Raw genomic sequence first — 6,779 nt, 5'->3', positions numbered from 1 at the left:
GTAGTGGCCCTTTCGACCCTGGGTGAAAGATTCTGACTCTCTACTCTATCTACGCCTCTCGTTGTGTTCAGTTCTGGTGGCCTCATTCTGGGAAGGATGTGGAAGCTTTAGAGAAGGTGCAGAGGGGATTTACCAGGACGCTGCCTGGATTAGAGAGCATCCTCTGATGAGGAGAGGTTGCGTGAGCTTAGGGCTTTTCTCTTTGGAGCGAGGGAGGATGAGAGGTGACAAGATGATAAGAGGCATAGATCGAGTGGACACCCAGAGACGTTTTTCTCGGGGTAGAAATGGCGAATATGAGGGGGCCTAACTTCAAGGTGATTGGAGGGGATGTCAGAGGTGGGATTTTTATGCAGAGCGTGGAACGCGCTGCCAGAGGTGGTGGTAGAGGCAGGTACGTTAGGGACATTTAAGAGACTCTTAGACAGGCACGTACATGGAAGGGAGATGGAGGGAAGTGTTAGATTGATCTTGGAGTAGGTTTTAACGTCAGAACAAGGTTGTGGGCTGAATGGCCTGTATTATGCTATACTGTAATATAACATAATACCAGGTCTCTCCTCAGCCTACCACTCAGCTTTTTTGTTATTGGGTTCGAGGGCTGAACGTTGTAGATGTTGGCCCTGGAGGGTGTCCGGGCTGATTCCAGTAACGCAGCCCCTTGCTGAGGGGTGGGAGTATCCTTCGAGTTAATGGTTTCACCTGTTGCTGTGCAGCCTGGTCCATAAAAGGACCAGCTCATTGTTGCCCCGGTTCAGGCGTTGCCCGTGGGCCACTCGATGGAAACTGCCCCAGAGGCAGTGTGGACCCACTGACAGCCTAACCCCACTGCAGATTTTTGTTGTAGATTGGTAGTCCACAGAAACGGGCCACACCAACCTGATCCCCCTGCCTAATCCCATCTACCTACATCTGGACCAGATCCCTCTGAATGCTTCTCATCCATGCGCCTATCCTTTATGATGTAAAACTGTCACGGTTGTGTAACGCTAACTACGCTGAACTAAAATGCTTTGATTTTGTTCGACCTTCCTGAACCACCTTCTTGCCCACTCCCCAGCCCTGTAAAATTCCACCGCCCCGTGTCTGACTCGACACTGTCCTGCTGACTCGCTCCAACCCAGAGAGGTTCCCTGTCTCTGTGAATAACTCTCCACCACCATCATCGAGAGCTCCCTAATTCCAGACTCATTCTCTCTCTCATCTCCTGTTGGAGTTTTGTACTCCTGACTGTCCAACCTCCTGACTGCTGCTAATGGCTGGGATGTTGATGGCTTAAGGTGCTGAATATCTCTGCATCCGGAGAGAGCAGGAGCCCATTGTGAGTGCAGAAGATCGTCTGCATGAATAAAAACACCAACTCATCACACTTTATTATACAAAATTACACAGATTCAGAACTTATACAAATTTTTCTGCCACGGTACAAAACTAGTATTTTTTTAAAGAGTAACAGGCCCTCCCAGCGCAGTGAGCCCTTACCACCCAGTCCCACTCTTGTGACCAAGTAACTTACTGAGCCGTACACCTTTGGAATGAGGGAGGACACTGGAACATCCGGAGGAAGCCCACGCGGTCGCGGGAAGAATGTACAAACTGTGGAATTGAATTCGGGCTACCTGCGCTGTGCAGCGTTTCACTAACCACTGTGTTACTGTGCGGCCCCAAACTTGTTTAAGAAATAACTCACACACTCAGCAGGTCGGGCAGCGTCTGTGGAGGGAAAAGAATGGCCAACATTTTGGGCTGAGACCTTTCACCAGTCCTGACGAAGCCTCTCAGCTTGAAACATCGACTGTTTATTCCTCTCCATAGATGCTGCCTGACTTGCTGAGTTCCTCCAGCGATTTGTGTGTGCTGCTCTGGATTTCCAGCATCAGCATCTGCAGGATCTCATGCTTCCTTGTGTAAGTATTCTCCTCTCTGCAGATTGGCTACTGCTTCACAGCTCAAGGGACTAAATTCAGTCACTGGCTGCTTTCTGTCTCTACAATAGAAACATAGAAAATAGGTGCAGGAGTAGGCCATTCGGCCCTTCGAGCCTGCACCGCCATTTATTATGATCATGGCTGATCATCCAACTCAGAACCCAGCCTTCCCTCCATACCCCCTGACCCCTGTAGCCACAATGGGCACAGTAACCTCCCATAAGCCAGAAAAGCTCAGATCATTAAGACTGCTCAGTCTCTACAGCAACGCGTCTAGTGAAAATACTTCCCTGTTCCTCAATACAGTGTATTTCCATATGACATGGGAGCAGAACTAGGCCATTCAGCCCATCATCTGCTCCACCATTCCACCATAGCTGATATCTCTCTCAACCCCATTCACCCTTTAACCTTTCACACCGTTACTGATCAAGAACCTATCAACCTCCACTTTAAATAAACCCAATAACTTGGTCTCCACAGCCGTCTGTGACAGTGAATTCCACAGGTTCACCACCCTTTGACTTAAGAAATTCTTCTTCATCTCCTTTCTCGCAGGACACCCTTCGATTCTGAGGCTGTGTCTTGGAGAGGACATTTTCAACAACGTGAGTCCAGGAGCAGGAGTCTTGTCTCCAAGGGAGGTTTAGGAGAATGATCCTGGCAATGAAAGGGTTAACATACGAGGCCTGTTTGATGGCTCTGTGCCTGGAACTTACTGGAGTTCAGAAGAATGAGGGGAAGTTGTCATTGAAGCCTACTGAGTATTGAAAGGTCTAGACGGAGTGGACATGGAGAGGATGATTCCTGTAGCGGGAGAGTCTAGGACCACATAGAAGTGTGTCCCTTTAGAACGGAGATGAGATTGAAATGTGGTACCTGAGGAGCCGGATTGTGGAGGCACTCTGTGCATATTGGCTACTAAGCTGTTCCTACAAGAGATGAGGCTGGTCAAAAAGGGGAGAGGAGGGCCAACCAAAGGCACTTTGTTTTCTGGGAGTGGGTGAAGGTCTTCACCAGCCTCCCTCATACAAATTAATGCACGCGGTTTCAAGACAATTCCTGGGTCCTAACAAATTTGGCCCAAGTATAACACAACACAGCCCTGATCAAGGGTCTTGGCCCAAAATATTGACTGTTTATTCCCCTCCATAAATGCTGCCAGACCTGCTGAGTTCCTTCAGCATTTTGCATGTTTTACTCTGAATTTCTAGCATCTGCAGAATCTGTTCTGATTACAATTATAACATACTTGTTTTCCAAACTTCTCCCTGGTCCTAATGAATTTGGTTATTAAGAACACACCAACTTTTTCTGTTTGCTAATGAACTACCCGGGACCTATGGTGTGGATTTGATTTCTCTCTGCGCCACCCAACATATTCAGTTATCTGTCATAATTTTACATTTCCAACAGAAAACCTCCAACATCTTGGCAAAAGATGTGATTGTGTGGTCCCTTGAAAATATAGTGGATTCCAGTTATTTGGGCCGCCGGTTAATTGGGGCAGCCGCTTATTTGGGACGACTCTTAAAGCACAAAAAATAATTGAGGAACTGACCAGGATTCCCTTTGTTCATTTGGGGCAGGAGACTGTTGCTGAACAGGTTCCGACTAGTGTCAGTCGTGCACACGCGTGTGGCCATTAGATGCTACACAGTGCTTCAAACAGACAGCTTTTAAATAACGCTGGCTGCATGTGTTTATGTCAAAAAGCAGTGATTCAGAACTGCTTTGCTCACTGTGGTTTCAAGCATTGAGGCTTGGAGATGCCAGAAATGGCCAGAGGTGAAAATAAAACGATTTCACTATTTTAACAAGTTAGGAACTATGAAGAATTTGAAGGTATCGGCAATCATCTTGAATGTTACAATGAAAGTGAAGATTTGGAGGATGCAATCGTCAATACCATTGTATGAAGTCAGTCCATTATCTGCAAGAGGCGTTTGCACTGATTTTGTTCATTGTGTACGCTGGATGAATTCCTCCGTTGGTAATTATTAGGAACTGATACCTTTTTAACTATTTCCATGGAACTTTAGCTAATTGAGGCTGATGCATGACTGGGCCAAAATGCACTGTGTCCCAATTAACCGGAATCCACTCTACTTGGACATCAAGCCCAGAGCAAGGTCCGTTGCATCTGCCCTGACCCCAGCAACAGTCAGGGTTGGTGCGTCTCTCCGGTGCTGGATTCCCAGAGAGGGTGGCTGTTGGGAATGGCTGAGGAGTTGGAGACAGGTCACTGCCTCTGGAGGGAGGAAGGGTAGGAGAAATTGTCCAGACGCAGCAGTGACATCGGAGAGCTAGTTCTCCCAGCGCCGGGATTAGGCTCGTTCTCCGGTCTCCGGATCAACTTCCATCTCTGCAGCAGAGGTGAGAGGAAATGAGTGAATGAGAGAGAGAGAGAAAGAGCTTTGCATTCCCCTCAGTCCTGAGGGATCCCATATCATTTTTCTTGAATTCAAGTGCCGCAAAGTAACATTGCAGCGCATAAAACTCCAATTTAACCATATTTGGAGTGTTGTGTTCGATTCAGGTCACCTCATTATAGGAAGGATGTGGAAGTGCTAGATAGGGTACAGAGGAGATTTACCAGGATGCTGTCTGTATTAAAGAGCATGTCCTATGAGGATAGGTTGAGTGAGCTAAGGCTTTTCTCTTTGAAGTGAAGGAGGATGAAAGTTGACTTGATAGAGGTGTACAAGATGATAAGAGGCATAGATAGATTGGACTTTTTTTCCAGGGCAGAAATGGCTAATACAAGGGGGCATAATGCTAAGCTGATTTCAGGATTGTATAGGGGGAATGTCAGTGGTAAATATTTTTTCCCACAGCGTGGTAGGTGACTGGAACCCACTGCCAGGGTTGGTGGTAGAGGCGGATATATTAGGGAGATTTAAGAGACTCTTAGACACAAGAACGGTAGGAAAATAGATGGCTATGTGGTCGGGGGGGGGGTGGGTGGTGGTGGTTAGATTGATCTTGGAGCAAGTTAAAATGTTGTCACAACATTATGGGCCAAATAGCTTGTATTGTGCTATACTGTTCTATGTTCTATATCCAAATAACTACACTATCACAGAAATACACTATTGTACAATAAAATACTCTTTACAATTTCAAATTAAAATACAGTCATCACCACCTACCACGCACTGAACCCCAGAGGGCTAGGCCATGTGTTAAGATGATAAGATTATGGAGCCAGCGGGAAGGAAATTGGCAAGAACCACTCTCTCTCTACAAGGCAGGGGAACACAGTGGCACAGAGTGAGAAAAGGTTCCCATGGTAAGACTATAGGACATAGGAGCAGAATTAGGCCATTTGGCCCATCAAGTCTGCTCTGCCATTCCATCATTGTTGACTTATTTTCCCACTCCACCCCATTCTCCTGCCTTCTCCCCATAACTTTTGATGCCCCAACGAATCAAGAACTTGTAACCTCTGCTTTAAATGTACCCAATGACTTGGCCTCCACAGCCATCTGTGGCAAAGAATTGCACAGATTCACCACCAAGTGGCAGGGCACTGATGAATATTGTGGAATGGAGGGACCCAGGGATCAGGGCATTGCGTTTACAGGTAGGGACAGTATGTTGCAGCTATATAAATCGCTGGGGAGACTGCACTAGGAGTATAGTATACAGTGTTGGTCACCTTGTTATCAGGAAGACGCTGTCAATCAGAGAGGGTGCAGAAGAGATTCTCGAGGATGCTGCCTGGACCAGAGGGCTTGAGTTATGGGGAGAGGTTGGCCACACTGGATTTTTATTCCCTGGAGTGCAGGAGAATGAGGGGTGACCTCAAAGAAGTATATGAAATCGTGAGGGGTATGGATAAGGTGGACGGTCATAGCTTTTCCCTAGGGTTGTGGTGTTCGAAATGAGAAGGGACAGACATGAGCTAAGAGGGGAGAGATTTCAAAGAGATCTGAGAGGCAACTTCCTTGCACAAAGGGTGGTGGGTATCTGGAATGAGCTGCCAGAGGAAGTGGTCGCGGTGGGTACAATTGCAATGTTGAAGAGGCATTTGAATAAGTAAATGGAGGAGAGGGACTTGGAGTGTTGTGGGCTGAACACAACCAACTGAGACCGGAGGAGGGAGGGGTGGTTGGGCTGAAAAAAAAAATCTGTACTGTATTTCTCTCTGATTCCATGACTCTGGCTGAAGAAATTCCTCCTGGTCTCTGTTCTAAAGGGATGCCCTTCACCTGCTGAGGTAACTCACTCACCCATGCTGGAGAGACTGGGGTCTCTGTTCAGCTCCACCTGGACCTGCTGGGGCAGGAAGCCCATGGGTTGGGATGGCATCGACACCTGGGCGAAGGGGTGGGGAGGAGAGAGGGTCACTTGGGGAAACATCTCGCCCTCAGGTGACGGGAAGGTGTTGGCGATGGTATCGAACGAATGCCACTGGTCGGAGAGGTTCCTGTCAGGCTCTGCCGTAACGTCTGGAAAGATGAGGGGAGAAGATTAAATCAAACTAACCAGTTATTGGAGATACCGTGCACAATAGGATCTTCTGGCCCTTGGAGCTGCACCACCTAGCAAGCCCCCCAGTTGTCCCCAACCTAATCAAGGGACAATCTACTACTTGTTTGGACTGGGAGAGGAAAGCAGAGCACCCAGGGAAAACCCACACATTCCATGGGGAGGACGTGCAGATGATGTCGGAATTGAACTTTGACACCCTGGGCTGTCATAGCGTCACACTAACCTCTGCGTTGCCGTGGCATCCATCTTTCACAATATAAAGTCACAGAGCAACACAGCATAGATATGGGCCATTCAGCCCATCTAGTCCCATACTGACCACAGTGCCCACCCAATATCCTGCATTTGGCCCAT

This window comes from Mobula hypostoma, chromosome 2 (assembly GCF_963921235.1).
Source record: "Mobula hypostoma chromosome 2, sMobHyp1.1, whole genome shotgun sequence".
In the NCBI taxonomy this organism is placed as follows: domain Eukaryota; kingdom Metazoa; phylum Chordata; class Chondrichthyes; order Myliobatiformes; family Myliobatidae; genus Mobula; species Mobula hypostoma.
Note: the sequence above shows the minus strand (reverse complement) of the source record.